We start from the raw sequence: 17,256 nt of genomic DNA on the forward strand, positions 1-17,256 counted from the left end.
GGCCTATTACGACCAATTTTCTATGCTATCAGTCACTGATTTTGGGTCCCGATGTGATCCGAATGTTTCGGGAACCCTAGTGTCCGGTTACATGGAACTCGTGAAAACTCGTAGTTTCGGCCTATTCCGGCCAGTTTTGTATGCTATTAGTCACTCATTTTATGTCTCGATGTGATCCGAACGTTTCGAGAACCCCAGGGTCCGGTTACGGGGAACTCGTAAAAAATCACAGTTTTGGCCTATTGTGACTAGTTCTGTATAATATCACTCACTGATTTTGGGTCCCACTCCGATCCGAATGTTTCAGGAACCATGGGGTCCGGTTACGTGCAACTCGTCAAAACACGCAGTTTTGGCCTATCCTGGCCAATTTTGTATGCTATTAGTCACTCATTTTGATTTCCATTGCGATCCAAACGTTTCGGGAACCTTGGGGTCCAGTTATGGGGAACTCGTCAAAACTCGCAGTGTTGTCCTATTCCAGCCAGTTTTCTATGCACTCACTGATGTCGGGTCCCGCTGTGATCCGAACGTTTTGGGATCCCCGATGTCCGGTTACAAGAAACTCGTCAAAACATGCAGTTTTAGCCTATTCTGACTAGTTTTGTATGCTATTACTCACTGATTTTGGGTCCCGCTGCGATCCGAAAGTTTTGGGAACCCCGGGGTTGGGTTACGGGGAACTCGTCAGAAATCGCGATTTTGGCCTATTCTCGCATGTTTTGTTATCTATTACTCACTGATTTTGGTTCCCGCAGCGATCTGAACGTTTCGGTAACCCCGGGGTCCGGTTACGGGGAACTCGTCAAAACTCGAAGTTTTAGCCTATTCTGGCCACGTTTTTATGCTGTTAGTCACTCATTTTGGGTCCCGATGTGATCCGAATGTTTCGGGAACCCTGGTGTCCAATTACGTGGAACTTGTGAAAACTCGTAGTTTCGGCCTATTTCGGCCAGTTTTGTATGCTATTAGTCACTCATTTTGTGTCTCGTTGTGATCCGAACGTTTCGGGAACCCGGGGACCAGTTACGGGGAACTCGTAAAAAATCACAGTTTTGGCCTATTGTGACCAGTTCTGTATAATATCACTCACTCATCTTTGGTCCCGCTCCGATCCGAATGTTTTAGGAACCCCGGTGTCGTGGTTTTGTCACGGCAGATGTCCTCGTGAAAGGACTTATTATTGGAGTCATCGCACCTTGGTGGTCACTCAAAGGGGTTGAACGGGAGTGAGACGGCGATTTACCCAGGTTCGGCCCCTCGTGAGGAGGTAAAAGCCTACGTCCTGCTTTTTGTTGTATTGATGGAGTTTCAATTATAAGGACGGCGTAACTCGCCGGACCTAGCACTCAATGATTTCTAACCTACCCTCTTCTTCCCTGGGACTCGCCTTTATATACAGGTCGAGTCCCTAGGGTTTACAAGGGTACTTTCCTTTCCACAAACCATGACTCTTACGATCTCTAAGTCGCCATCTTTCCAAAGCTTGGAGACCTTCCGGAAGTTGTAAACCGCCATACAACCTTCGGTCTTGCCAGGCCAAGGCCCGAACCACGTCTTAGATGAATCGCCAGATTTGGTGACCCGGCCCAACTAGGGCGGGTTATCAATAGATAATATCCCCAACATTAGGCCCAGATTGACTTGAATTTTCTTCATGCCAGTATCCTTACTCAATTAAGGGCGATTCATTTTTCATCCTCTTTTATAGGCCATGAACTTAACCCGCCATCTGTTGCGAAAAAACTTAAGTCGCCAAACCATTTCTTGTCGGTACCTTCTTATCCCTTGAATTCCGGAAAAGATAATGATGTAATCTCAATGGATCCTTCGGTATCGTTATCCCAAAAATTTCGGAGCGCCATCATGGCGAATCTTTATCTTTTGGTGGTTCCCGGTCGTGCCGCCTTGATTCTAGCGCCTGCCCTGTTAAATAGGTGGGGGGGGAAAGACTGGGCGCATTCCACCTACCAGTCTTGTCGCCCTTCTCCCCATTATCGCAGCAAAAACCCTCATCGCCTTCCGAGAGGTCCGCCACCAACCGTGGTTCTCGCCATCGTCCGAAAGCTTTGGTGCCGCTCGAGGACCTTGTCGCCGCCAAGCACTTCGCCGCCGTCGACCATCCCCAACCGAATCCACCAGGTTAGGTTTCTGTTATTCAAGAGCAGATCCCAGTTTTCTTTCGAAGTTCATCACTGCCACGTTCTTCGCGCTTCCTGAATAGTTGTTACCTATTCCTGATTAATTGATGGCGACGATGACGAGAAAATCAATGTCTCTGATACCTTTATCTGTCCGCTCTCGATTTCCACACTTAGAGTAGGACTTCACCAAATCAACAATATTATCCCATCTTAGTCGTAGGTTGCCGTATTCGGTCATTTTCTGCGTTCATTTCCATCTGTCCAGTAGATCCATAATCTATCGCTTGTTATGTGAAAATTGTTTGTAGTCTTCATACTTCGCCATTTTTGGATAAATACCTCTGATGCCTTGAAACACCGCTCCCTTAAGTAGCCAAAGTTTCGTAAGTCGCCCTGGCAACCTGACCCGGGCCTTCATTGGCGGATCAAAACATTTCCACAGCCAGCGGACAAATTACTTGGCGAGTCAAATGAAATCGTTTCACCTCTTACAGTAGATGTTTTGGCGTATCAATTCACCCGTACTTTATCCCTTTGTAGCATGGGCGCCGTCTTCAAAAGTGAATGGCTCCCCAGCAAGGTTAATGATGCCATACTAGAGGATTATGTGAAAACGGGAAATTTGGACCCTCGGGATGTTATCAGTTGGCGCACCGGGTTCGGAGAAGAAATCCCCAATCCCAAAGAGGGGGAAATAGTTGTTTTTGTTGAAGACCTTGAGCGGGGTTTTAAGCCGCCTGGATCGAAGTTCCTCAGAGATGCCATGACTTTCATGAATGTCCGCCTCCAAGATCTAGGGCCCAACTCGATAAGCAACCTATGCCAGTTCCAGGTGTTTTGTGAGGCTTATTTGCGGATGGAACCCTCAGTTCCCTTATTCTGGTATTTCTTCCACTTAAATTGCCAAACAGAATTTCACAATGGCCCCAGCCTGGAGCTCGGCGGTGTGAATGTTCAGTGTCGCAGGGATAGCCCATTTCCGTCACTCGCCATGCCAAGCCACCCCAAAGGCTGGGGCGAGTCTTGGTTCTATTGTCAAGAGACCTCGCCTAAGGGTGAAAACAAACTTCTGGGTTATAGGGAAGATCGCCTTCCAACGAATTTTAAACTCCCAGACAAGCTCACTGAAGAGCAGGAGTCAGATTTTAGCCCGGTATTGTCCGAGTTAAGATCTTTGACAAACAACGGCCTTACTGGAGTTGACTTGATCCGATGTTAGGTCGAATGGCGCATCCTCCCTTTAAGTCGCCGGGAGGGGTTAATGTGTGAATTCGACGGCACTCTAGATCATCCTCAGTGCTACTTCCACACAGCTGTGACGGAAAGTGACATTGTCACCATCATCAAGAAGCTGACCGGCGAGCCCGCGGGAAAATGCGGCCAAATAGGTCTCAAACCTTTCTGCAAGATTAACCCGGCACCTAAGGTAAACAACTTTAACCCGCCTTTTGTCTTTTACTTCTTATGTCTCATTCGATCTATGACCTCTTATAAAATATGCCACATCAGAAAGGTGATAAATTTTGGTCCAAGAGGCCAAAAAAGTCAGCCATGAAGCAAGCTAGGCTGCCTCCAAAGAAGAAATCCAAGGGCAAAGGCAAAGCTGCTGTGACCGAACCATCTGAGGCCGATGAATCCCAAGTCGGCGACGCACCTTCGGAGGTAAAAATCTATCCTCTCTTAACTCGCATGCCGTTACTGATAACTTCATATTTATACCTCTGCATCTCTTGAATAGAATGAAGACAATGAAAGCCAGGAGGATTCCATAGAGGTAATTTCTGTTTCCTCCGATTCATCTCCTTCTCCACCTAAGTCGGCCACGCGAATTTGTGGGAAAGTTCCCTTCTCACACCCAAATGCTTGTTTGGACCCAAATTTTCTTCTAAAGAAAGCACAACACACTTCAAATCGGAAGACCCGAAGTCATTCCAGCGATCTGGTGTATTGTTTACCAACAAGGAACAAGAAAAGGCCAAATGAGGTATCCTTTAACAACACTTCTTCATGTCTTATTGGATCGCATTTGTAACCTGCTTATATTTTCGAAGTACAATTCTTGCAGAGTTCTCCTCCTACATCTGGCGACTCAGTAATGTCGGCACTTCCGCCGATGATCCGTGTCCCTCGGTAAGTCTTTTGATAATATTTACTTTTAATCTGATGGTGATAAAATTTCAGTCCTTTAAATGCACCCCCTTCTCCTTTGAGGGCACAGGCGAAAAAAAGAAAAACTGGCGGGTCAACTCCCATCACAATCTCGGAGCCTATCGAAAAGTCGGCGCCGATCCAAGACAACCCAGACCAAGATAAACCTGAAGATCAAGTGGATCTCCCTAGCTCTCCCAAGGAAACAATGGATGCACCCAAACCGCCAAGTCCATTGACAACAGCAGAAGACCCGGACGCTGTAATTATCACTGGTACTAGCTTCTCTAAACCGGCCACAGCGGTTTTATCGAAGCATGTATCATCATCAGCTCAAACTGTTCCTGAGTATCAACTCTCCAAGGCTAAGCTCTCTCAATATGAACATCTGGAATTCAAAGAACATTGCTCTAGTTTTGCATGTCGCCTGGAGGCGAGTTATGAGATGGAGAAAAGCCTGCTTTGGATGCTGAAAAACAAACATGAGGTACGTTTTGTTGTACACTATATTATCTCCATTAACCCCCAAGGGCCGGGTCATTAGTAAAAAGATGAGCCGGGTCTTGATGACTTAAAAAATTTCGACCAGTAACCCCCAAGGGCCGGGTCATGAGTAAAAAGATGAGCCGGGTCTTGATGACTTTAAAAAATTTCGACCAGTAACCCCCAAGGGCCGGGTCATCAGTAAAAAGCTGAGCCGGGTCTTGATGACGTTAAAAAATTTCGACCAGTAACCCCCAAGGGCCGGGTCATCAGTAAAAAGATGAGTCGGGTCTTGATGACTTTAAATTTTTTCAACCAGTAACCCCCAAGGGCCGGGTCATCAGTAAAAAGATGAGCCGGGTCTTGATGACTTTAACTTTTTTCGACCAGTAACCCCCAAGGGCCGGGTCGTCAGAAAAAAGATGAGCCGGGTCTTGATGCTGTATAATTTTGTCTGAAAAAATTATACATTAGCCCCCAAGTGTCAGGGATGTTGCTTGCAATAGTTCTGAGACTTGCCCCTTAACCATATGCTTCAACAGGAATCTCGTGTCCAGACTGAATCAGCACTTGGCGACTTGAAGAAAAGCTTATTTGATCAGCAGGATGCCCGGACCAAATCAGAGGAGAAGTATCAACTGGTCTTAGCTGAGATGGAAAAGCTAAAAGCCCACTTAAAAAGGGCTCAAGCATACCAAGATTTTTTAACAAAGCGAGCAGAAAAGGCTCAAGCCAAGTTGGATATTGTACAACAAGAGCTGTCCGGCTTAAAACGACATATCACAAACATGGCGCAAGCCGTCTTTGGTAAAAAACTAACTCTTGACCTTTGTAAACAAATAACTTTTATCTGAGTCGCTGATTATCATTACCCCTTATACAGGTCCGAGAGCCGCCAACCTTCAGGATGATTGCGTCCTGACGCTGAAGGCGATTTACACGCTGACGGAGCAGCTATATACCGGCAGTGTACTAACTGTGAAAGCGGTGATGGGCGCCAAGGAGCCTATAACATCAATAAAGAAGATTCTTGGCTGCCTATCCACTCTTCCTCCCCAAATTGGCGAATTAACTCGGTCAGCCGCCCGGAAAGGAGTGCTGACTACACTGAGTCGATGCTTAGCATATGCTCCAAAGATAAACCCAGAAGAAGTAGCAGCGGGCTTTCCTCAACTCAAGGATGATGGGTCAGAATTCACCGAAGAGGACTACCAGCGTGTTGTCAACGACTCCCGTCTGGCAGCGACTCAGCTTGCTGCAAGCCTGGACTTATCAAAATATCAAGCCGCCTATGACAATAAGAACAAGAAGGTCAACCCGCCAACCTTTGTGACGACCAGCTTAACTCCACGTCGACCCAAGAATCCTTTTGACTTGGACGCGGACCTCTCATCAATCCTGACCGATGAAGATGAATTTGCCGATTTATCCAAGTGTAACTGGGTACTGGGCGACTTGCAGATTGAGGTTGGCCAAAGCTCGCAGCAGGCTGATCCAAGGGCATCAGCAGAATAAAATTTCATTGAATTGTCCATGAGAGCCATGTAATAGGTCTCTTTTAGGAATCGACACTGCTTTTGTGACACCTTAAAAAATCCTTATGTCGCCCTTAAGGCGTTTTGAAATGCTTGATCCGCCGTTTGAGGCTTTTTTGTCATAATACTTGACCCGCCATTGAGGCCTTTTTATGATACCTAATCTGCCATGGATAGAGTGATTTTGATCATCAACCTGTTCCAAGCTTGAAAACATATATCAAAACATCTCAGTGAGTAATAAGTGATAACAAATAGCAGTCGCCCCAAAATATTTTGAGACGAGTCAGAAAAAAAGTCTGAAAAACCTTATAGCAGTGCCAGGGAGGTGAAAATAGCAATTTTGTCGGCTCATAGGGTCGCGACAGGAAAGGGCGAGTCAAACAAGCTCAAGCGCCACCTGAAATAATAATTTCGTCGGCTCATAAGGTCGCGACAGGATAGGGTGAGTCAAACAAGCTCAAGCACCACCCAAGATAATAATCTCGTCGGCTCACAAGGTCGCGACAGGATAGGGCGAGTCAAACAAGCTCAAGCGCCACCCAAGATAATAATTTCGTCGGCTCATAAGGTCGCGACAGGATAGGGCGAGTCAAACAAGCTCAAGCGCCACCCAAGATAATAATTTCGTCGGCTCATAAGGTCGCGACAGGATAGGGCGAGTCAAACAAGCTCAAGCGCCACCCAAGATAATAATTTCGTCAGCTCATAAGGTCGCGAAGGATAGGGCGAGTCAAACAAGCTCAAGCGCCACCCAAGACAATAATTTCATAGGCCAAATGGGTGATAAATTGATCTCAGTGAGAGGAAGCCCCCAAGTCGGGAGGCGTTTTAATTTTATTGCTTCATAATAAGAACTGAAAAACTTACAAAATGCAGAGCTTAAAAGCTCAAGTGTAATAAGGCCGCAAGTGGGCAATATTCCAGGGGCGAGTCGACTCAGCCTCCGTGGTTGGCCGGTTAGGCCGTAGATCCACCATATAGTAAGAGCCATTGTGAAGATTTTTGCTGAAGACGAACGGTCCTTCCCATAGTGGTGATAACTTATGCATGCCAGCACGATCCTGTATCAGCTGAACCACTAAGTCGCCTTCCTGAAAGGTTCGGCTCTGGACCCGGCGGTTGTGATAACGCCGTAAATCCTGCTGATAAATGGCCGATCGTGCCGCAGCCAAGTCACGCGCCTCCTCTAAGGCGTCCAAAGAGTCCTGACGCGCCAGTTCGTTGTCCTGTTCCACATAAGTGGTTGTTGGGGAACGTCGCATGGGAAACAAAAAATTTCCTACGCGCACGAAGACCTATCATGGTGATGTCCATCTACGAGAGGGGATGAATGATCTACGTACCCTTGTAGATCGTACAGCAGAAGCGTTAGAGAACGCGGTTGATGTAGTGGAACGTCCTCAAGTCCCTCGATCCGCCCCGCGAACAATCCCGCGATCAGTCCCACGATCTAGTACCGAACAGACGGCACCTCCGCGTTCAGCACACGTACAGCTTGACGATGATCTCGGCCTTCTTGATCCAGCAAGAGAGACGGATAGGTAGAAGAGTTCTCCGGCAGCGTGACGGCGCTCCGGAGGTTGGTGATGATCTCGTCTCAGCAGGGCTCCGCCCGAGCTCCGCAGAAACGCGATCTAGAGAAAAACTATGGAGGTATGTGGTCGGGCAGCCGTGAGAAAGTCGTCTCAAATCTGCCCTAAAAGCCCCATATATATAGGAGTAGGGAGGGGGACCTTGCCTTGGGGTCCAAGGGACTCCCAAGGGGTCGGCCGAGCCAAGGGGGGGAGGACTCCCCCCCCAAACCGAGTTGGACTTGGTTTGGTGGGAGGAGTCCCCCTCCCTTCCCACTTCTTCCCTCTTTTTTTCCTTTGATTTCTTTCTCTTGGCACATAGGCCCCCTTGGGGTTGTCCCACCAGCCCACTAAGGGCTGGTGTGTCTCCCCAAAGCCTATGGGCTTCCCCGGGGTGGGTTGCCCCCCCCCCCCCGGTGAACTCCCGGAACCCATTCGTCATTCCCGGTACATTCCCGGTAACTCCGAAAACCTTCCGGTAATCAAATGAGGTCATCCTATATATCAATCTTCGTTTCCGGACCATTCCGGAAACCCTCGTGACGTCCTTGATCTCATCCAGGACTCCGAACAACATTCGGTAACCAACCATATAACTCAAATACGCATAAAACAACGTTGAACCTTAAGTGTGCAGACCCTGCGGGTTCGAGAACTATGTAGACATGACCCGAGAGACTCCTCGGTCAATATCCAATAGCGGGACCTGGATGCCCATATTGGATCCTACATATTCTACGAAGATCTTATCGTTTGAACCTCAGTGCCAAGGATTCGTATAATCCCGTATGTCATTCCCTTTGTCCTTCGGTATGTTACTTGCCCGAGATTCGATCGTCAGTATCCGCATACCTATTTCAATCTCGTTTACCGGCAAGTCTCTTTACTCGTTCCGTAACACAAGATCCCGCAACTTACACTAAGTTACATTGCTTGCAAGGCTTGTGTGTGATGTTGTATTACCGAGTGGGCCCCGAGATACCTCTCCGTCACACGGAGTGACAAATCCCAGTCTTGATCCATACTAACTCAACTAACACCTTCGGAGATACCTGTAGAGCATCTTTATAGTCACCCAGTTACGTTGCGACGTTTGATACACACAAAGCATTCCTCCGGTGTCAGTGAGTTATATGATCTCATGGTCATAGGAATAAATACTTGACACGCAGAAAACAGTAGCAACAAAATGACACGATCAACATGCTACGTCTATTAGTTTGGGTCTAGTCCATCACGTGATTCTCCCAATGACGTGATCCAGTTATCAAGCAACAATTTCATAATCAGAAGACACTGACTATCATCGATCAACTGGCTAGCCAACTAGAGGCATGCTAGGGACGGTGTTTTGTCTATGTATCCACACATGTAAATGAGTCTTCATTCAATACAATTATAGCATGGATAATAAACTATTATCTTGATACAGGAATTATAATAATAACTATACATTTATTATTGCCTCTAGGGCATAATTCCAACAGTCTCCCACTTGCACTAGAGTCAATAATCTAGCCCTCACATCACCATGTGAATTACATTGTAATAAATCTAACACCCATACAGTTCTGGTGTCGATCATGTTTTGGCCGTGGAAGAGGTTTAGTCGGCGGGTCTGCTACATTCAGATCCATGTGCACTTTGCATATATTTACGTCCTCCTCCTCGACGTAGTCGCGGATGAGGTTGAAGCGTCGTTTGATGTGTCTGGTCTTCTTGTGAAACCTTGGTTCCTTTGCTAAGGCAATGGCACCAGTGTTGTCACAGAACAAGGTTATTGGATCCAGTGCACTTGGCACCACTCCAAGATCCGTCATGAACTGCTTCATCCAGACACCCTCCTTAGCCGCCTCCGAGGCAGCCATGTACTCCGCTTCACATGTTGAATCTGCTACGACGCTTTGCTTGGAACTGCACCAGCTTACTACACCCCCATTAAGAATAAATACATATCCGGTTTGCGACTTAGAGTCGTCCGGATCTGTGTCAAAGCTTGCATCGACGTAACCTTTTACGGCGAGCTCCTCGTCACCTCCATACACGAGAAACATCTCCTTAGTCCTTTTCAGGTACTTGAGGATATTCTTGACCGCCGTCCAGTGATCCACTCCTGGATTACTCTGGAACCTACCTGCCATACTTATGGCCAGGCTAACATCCGGTCTAGTGCACAGCATTGCATACATGATAGAGCCTATGGCTGAAGCATAGGGCACGGAGCGCATATGCTCTCTATCTTCATCAGTTGCTGGGCACTGAGTCTTACTCAATCTCGTACCTTGTAACACTGGCAAGAAGCCTTTCTTGGACTGTTCCATTTTGAACCTCTTCAAAACTTTATCAAGGTATGTGCTTTGTGAAAGTCCTATCAGGCGTTTTGATCTATCCCTATAGATCTTAATACCTAGAATGTAAGCAGCTTCTCCGAGGTCCTTCATAGAGAAACTTTTATTCAAGTAACCTTTTATGCTCTCCAAAAGCTCTACGTTGTTTCCAATCAGTAATATGTCATCCACATATAATATTAGAAACGCCACAGAGCTCCCACTCACTTTCTTGTAAATACAAGATTCTCCAACCACTTGTATAAACCCAAATGCTTTGATCACCTCATCAAAGCGTTTGTTCCAACTCCGAGATGCTTGCACCAGTCCATAAATGGATCGCTGGAGCTTACACACCTTGTCAGCATTTTTAGGATCGACAAAACCTTCGGGTTGCATCATATACAACTCTTCCTTAAGGAAACCGTTAAGGAACGCCTTTTTGACATCCATCTGCCAGATTTCATAATCGAAAAATGCAGCTATTGCTAACATGATTCTGACGGACTTAAGCATCGCTACGGGTGAGAAGGTCTCATCGTAGTCAACTCCTGGAACTTGTGAAAAACCCTTTGCCACAAGTCGAGCTTTATAAACGGTCACATTACCGTCAGCGTCCGTCTTCTTCTTAAAGATCCATTTGTTCTGAATAGCCTTGCGGCCCTCAGGTAGTATCTCCAAAGTCCACACTTTGTTCTCATACATGGATCCTATCTCGGATTTCATGGCTTCTAGCCATTTGTTGGAATCTGGGCCCACCATTGCTTCTTCATAATTTGCAGGTTCATTGTTGTCTAACAACATGATTGACAAGACGGGATTACCGTACCACTCTGGAGCAGCGCGTGATCTCGTGGACCTGCGTGGTTCAACAGAAACTTGAACTGGAGTTTCATGATCATCATCATTAACTTCCTCCTCAACCGGCGTCGCAACGACAGAGGTCTCCCCTTGCCCTGCGCCACCATTCAGAGGGATGAGAGGTTCGACAACGTCGTCAAGTTCTATCTTCCTCCCACTCAATTCTCTCGAGAGAAACTCCTTCTCGAGAAAAGTTCCGTTCTTAGCAACAAACACTTTGCCCTCGGATTTGAGATAGAAGGTGTACCCAACTGTCTCTTTTGGGTAACCTATGAAGACGCACTTTTCCGCTTTGGGTTCCAGCTTTTCAGGCTGAAGCTTTTTGACATAAGCATCACATCCCCAAACTTTAAGAAACGACAACTTTGGCCTTTTGCCATACCACAGTTCGTATGGTGTCGTCTCAACGGATTTCGATGGTGCCCTATTTAAAGTGAATGCAGCTGTTTCTAATGCATAACCCCAAAATGATAACGGCAAATCAGTAAGAGACATCATAGATCGCACCATCTCTAACAAAGTACGATTACGACGTTCGGACACACCATTACGCTGTGGTGTTCCAGGCGGTGTTAACTGCGAAACAATTCCACATTGTCTTAAGTGAGTACCAAACTCGAAACTCAGATATTCACCCCCACGATCAGACCGTAGGAACTTGACCTTTTTGTTACGATGATTTTCCACTTCACTCTGAAATTGCTTGAACTTTTCAAATGTTTCAGACTTGTGCTTCATCAAGTAGACATAACCATATCTACTTAAATCGTCAGTCAAGGTGAGAAAATAACGATATCCGCCGCGTGCCTCCACGCTCATTGGACCACACACATCGGTATGTATGATTTCCAACAAGTCACTTGCACGCTCCATTGTTCCGGAGAACGGAGTCTTAGTCATCTTGCCCATGAGGCATGGTTCGCACGTGTCAAGTGACTCCAAAAGTCCATCAGCATGGAGTTTCTTCATGCGCTTTACACCAATATGACCCAAGCGGCAGTGCCACAAAAATATGGCGCTATCATTGTTTACTCTAACTCTTTTGGTCTCAATGTTATGTATATGCGTATCGCTATCAAGATTCAATATGAACAATCCTCTCACATTCGGTGCATGACCATAAAAGATGTTACTCATAGAAATATAACAACCATTATTCTCAGACTTAAAAGAGTAACCGTCTCGCAATAAACAAGATCCAGATATAATGTTCATGCTCAACGCAGGCACTAAATAACAATGATTTAAGTTCATCACTAATCCCGATGGTAGTTGAAGTGACACTGTGCCGACGGCGATTGCATCAACCTTGGAACCGTTTCCTACGCGCATCGTCACTTCGTCTTTCGCCAGCCTTCATCTATTCCACAGTTCCTGCTTCGAGTTGCAAATGTGAGCAACAGAACCGGTATCGAATACCCACGCACTACTACGTGAGCCGGATAAGTACACATCAATAACATGTATATCAAATATACCTGATTTTTCTTTGCCCGCCTTCTTATCTGCCAGATACTTGGGGCAATTGCGCTTCCAGTGACCCATACCCTTGCAATAGAAGCACTCTGTTTCAGGCTTAGGTCCAGCCTTGGGTTGCTTCGGCGGATTGGCAACAGGCTTGCCGCTCTTCTTCGAATTGCCCTTCTTGCCTTTGCCGTTTCTCTTGAAACTAGTGGTCTTGCTCACCATCAACACTTGATGCTCTTTACGGAGTTCAGACTCTGCGACTTTCAGCATCGCAAACAACTCGCCGGGAGACTTGTTCATCCCTTGCATGTTGTAGTTCAACACAAAGCCTTTATAGCTTGGCGGCAGTGATTGAAGGATTCTGTCAGTGATAGCTTCTTGCGGGAGTTCAATCCCCAGTTCAGCTAGATGGTTTGAGTACCCAGACATTTTGAGCACATGTTCACTGACAGACGAGTTTTCCTCCATCTTGCAAGCATAGAATTTATCGGAGGTCTCACACCTCTCGATCCGGGCGTTCTTCTGAAAGATAAACTTCAACTCCTGGAGCATCTCAAATGCTCCATGACGCTCAAAGCGACATTGAAGTCCCGGTTCTAAGCCATACAAGACTGCACATTGAACTATTGAGTAGTCCTCCTTACGTGCTAACCAAGCGTTCTTAACATCCTGATCAGCCGTAGCGGGTGGTTCATCTCCTAGCGCAGCATTAAGGACATAATCCTTCTTTCCAGCTTGTAAGATTAGCTTAAGATTACGAGCCTAGTCTACAAAGTTGCTTCCATCATCTTTCAACTTAGCTTTCTCTAGGAACGTATTAAAATTCAGGATGACACTTGCGTGAGCCATGATCTACAACACAAATATATTCAAAGTGGACTTAGACTATGTTCAAGATAATTAGAGTTCAACTTAATCAAATTATATGCTAAACTCCCACTCAAAAAGTACATCTCTCTAGTCATTTGAGTGGTTCATGATCCACTTACACTATCCCAAGTCCGATCATCACGTGAGTTGAGTATAGTTTCAGTGGTAAGCATCCCTATGCTAATCATATCAACTATATGATTCATGATCGACCTTTCGGTCTCATGTGTTCCGAGGCCATGTCTGCACATGCTAGGCTCGTCAAGCTTAACCCGAGTGTTCCGCGTGCGCAACTGTTTTGCACCCGTTGTATGTGAACGTTGAGTCTATCACACCCGATCATCACGTGGTGTCTCGAAACGACGAACTGTAGCAACGGTGCACAGTCGGGGAGAACACAATTTCGTCTTTAAATTTTAGTGAGAGATCACCTCATAATGCTACCGTCGTTCTAAGCAAAATAAGGTGCATAAAAGGATTAACATCACATGCAATTCATAAGTGACATGATATGGCCATCATCACGTGCTTCTTGATCTCCATCACCAAAGCACCGGCACGATCTTCTTGTCACCGGCGCCACACCATGATCATCCATCAACGTGTTGCCATCGTGGTTGTCGTGCTACTTATGCTATTACTACTATAGCTACATCCATGCAAAATAGTAAACGCATCTGCAAGCACATATGTTAGTATAAAGACAACCCTATGGCTCCTGCCGGTTGCCGTACCATCGACGTGCAAGTCGATATTTCTATTACAACATGATCATCTCATACATCCAATATATCACATCACATCGTTGGCCATATCACATCACAATCATACCCTGCAAAAACAAGTTAGACGTCCTCTAATTTTGTTGTTGCAAGTTTTACGTGGTGACCAAGGGTATCTAGTAGGATCGCATCTTACTTACGCAAACACCACAACGGAGATATATGAGTTGCTATTTAACCTCATCCAAGGACCTCCTCGGTCAAATCCGATTCAACTAAAGTTGGAGAAACCGACACTTGCCAGTCATCTTTGAGCAAAGGGGGTTACTCGTAACGATGAAACCAGTCTCTCGTAAGCGTACGAGTAATGTCGGTCCAAGCCGCTTCAATCCAACAATACCGCGGAATCAAGAAAAGACTAAGGAGGGCAGCAAAACGCACATCACCGCCCACAAAACCTTTTGTGTTCTACTCGAGAAGACATCTACGCATGAACCTAGCTCATGATGCCACTGTTGGGGAACGTCGCATGGGAAACAAAAATTTTCCTACGCGCACGAAGACCTATCATGGTGATGTCCATCTACGAGAGGGGATGAATGATCTACGTACCCTTGTAGATCGTACAGCAGAAGCGTTAGAGAACGCGGTTGATGTAGTGGAACGTCCTCAAGTCCCTCGATCCGCCCCGCGAACAATCCCGCGATCAGTCCCACGATCTAGTACCGAACAGACGGCACCTCCGCGTTCAGCACACGTACAGCTTGACGATGATCTCGGCCTTCTTGATCCAGCAAGAGAGACGGATAGGTAGAAGAGTTCTCCGGCAGCGTGACGGCGCTCCAGAGGTTGGTGATGATCTCGTCTCAGCAGGGCTCCGCCCGAGCTCCGCAGAAACGCGATCTAGAGGAAAAACTATGGAGGTATGTGGTCGGGCAGCCGTGAGAAAGTCGTCTCAAATCTGCCCTAAAAGCCCCATATATATAGGAGGAGGGAGGGGGACCTTGCCTTGGGGTCCAAGGGACTCCCAAGGGGTCGGCCGAGCCAAGGGGGGGAGGACTCCCCCCCCCCCAAACCGAGTTGGACTTGGTTTGGTGGGAGGAGTCCCCCTCCCTTCCCACTTCTTCCCTCTTTTTTTTTCTTTTTCTTTGATTTCTTTCTCTTGGCGCATAGGCCCCCTTGGGGCTGTCCCACCAGACCACTAAGGGCTGGTGTGTCTCCCCAAAGCCTATGGGCTTCCCCGGGGTGGGTTGCCCCCCCCCACCCCGGTGAACTCCCGGAACCCATTCGTCATTCCCGGTACATTCCCGGTAACTCTGAAAACCTTCCGGTAATCAAATGAGGTCATCCTATATATCAATCTTCGTTTCCGGACCATTCCGGAAACCCTTGTGACGTCCGTGATCTCATCCGGGACTCCGAACAACATTCGGTAACCAACCATATAACTCAAATACGCATAAAACAACGTCGAACCTTAAGTGTGCAGACCCTGCGGGTTCGAGAACTATGTAGAATGACCCGAGAGACTCCTCGGTCAATATCCAATAGCGGGACCTGGATGCCCATATTGGATCCTACATATTCTACGAACATCTTATCGTTTGAACCTCAGTGCCAAGGATTCGTATAATCCCGTATGTCATTCCCTTTGTCCTTCGGTATGTTACTTGCCCGAGATTCGATCGTCAGTATCCGCATACCTATTTCAATCTCGTTTACCGGCAAGTCTCTTTACTCGTTCCGTAACACAAGATCCCGCAACTTACACTAAGTTACATTGCTTGCAAGGCTTGTGTGTGATGTTGTATTACCGAGTGGGCCCCGAGATACCTCTCTGTCACACGGAGTGACAAATCCCAGTCTTGATCCATACTAACTCAACTAACACCTTCGGAGATACCTGTAGAGCATCTTTATAGTCACCCAGTTACGTTGCGATGTTTGATACACACAAAGCATTCCTCCGGTGTCAGTGAGTTATATGATCTCATGGTCATAGGAATAAATACTTGACACGCAGAAAACAGTAGCAACAAAATGACACGATCAACATGCTACGTCTATTAGTTTGGGTCTAGTCCATCACGTGATTCTCCCAATGACGTGATCCAGTTATCAAGCAACAACACCTTGTTCATAATCAGAAGACACTGACTATCATCGATCAACTGGCTAGCCAACTAGAGGCATGCTAGGGACGGTGTTTTGTCTATGTATCCACACATGTAAATGAGTCTTCATTCAATACAATTATAGCATGGATAATAAACTATTATCTTGATACAGGAATTATAATAATAACTATACATTTATTATTGCCTCTAGGGCATAATTCCAACAGTGGTGACTCTAGGCGAGTCATGCCTTATGTCATTGGGAAGAACAGCTTCTGCTCCATAGACCAGAAAGAAAGGGGTAAAACACGTGGACCGGTTCGGGGTGGTCCGGATGCTCCATAGTACTAAAGGCAACTCCTCAACCCAACATCCCGGGGTTTTTTCCAAGGGAACAATGAGTCGGGGCTTCATTCCCCGTAAAACTTCCTGATTCGCCCGTTCCGCCTGCCCATTTGATTGTGGGTGAGCAACCGCAGAAACATCAAGCCGGATATGCTCTCGACGGCAAAACTCCTGCATCGCCCCTTGAGAAAGATGAGTGCCATTATCAGTAATGATACTGTGTGGATATCCAAACCGGAAGATCAGCTTTTTCAAGAATTTGACCGTCGTCTCCGCATCGCAAGTTCCAATAGGCTCTGCCCCAACCGACTTGGTGAACTTATCAACCGCCACCAGCAAATGGGTTTTCTTGTTGGATGACATTTTAAAGGGGCCAACCATGTCTAACCCCCAGACCGCAAAAGGCCAAGTGATGGGAATCATTCTTAGTTCTTGAGCCGGCACATGAGCATGTCGTCCATAACGCCGGCATCCCTCGCATCGACGAACTATATCTTCTGCATCTGCATGAGCCGTCAACCAAAAGAAACCATGACGGAATGCCTTTGAAACCAAAGAACGTGACCCGGCGTGATGCCCACAATCTCCGAAATGAATGTCATTTAGGATTATGCATCCTTCTTCGGAGGAAAGACATCATTGAAAAACCCCAGAGGCACTCCG

Source organism: Hordeum vulgare, chromosome 3H (assembly GCF_904849725.1).
Source record: "Hordeum vulgare subsp. vulgare chromosome 3H, MorexV3_pseudomolecules_assembly, whole genome shotgun sequence".
NCBI classification, from domain to species: Eukaryota; Viridiplantae; Streptophyta; class Magnoliopsida; order Poales; family Poaceae; genus Hordeum; species Hordeum vulgare.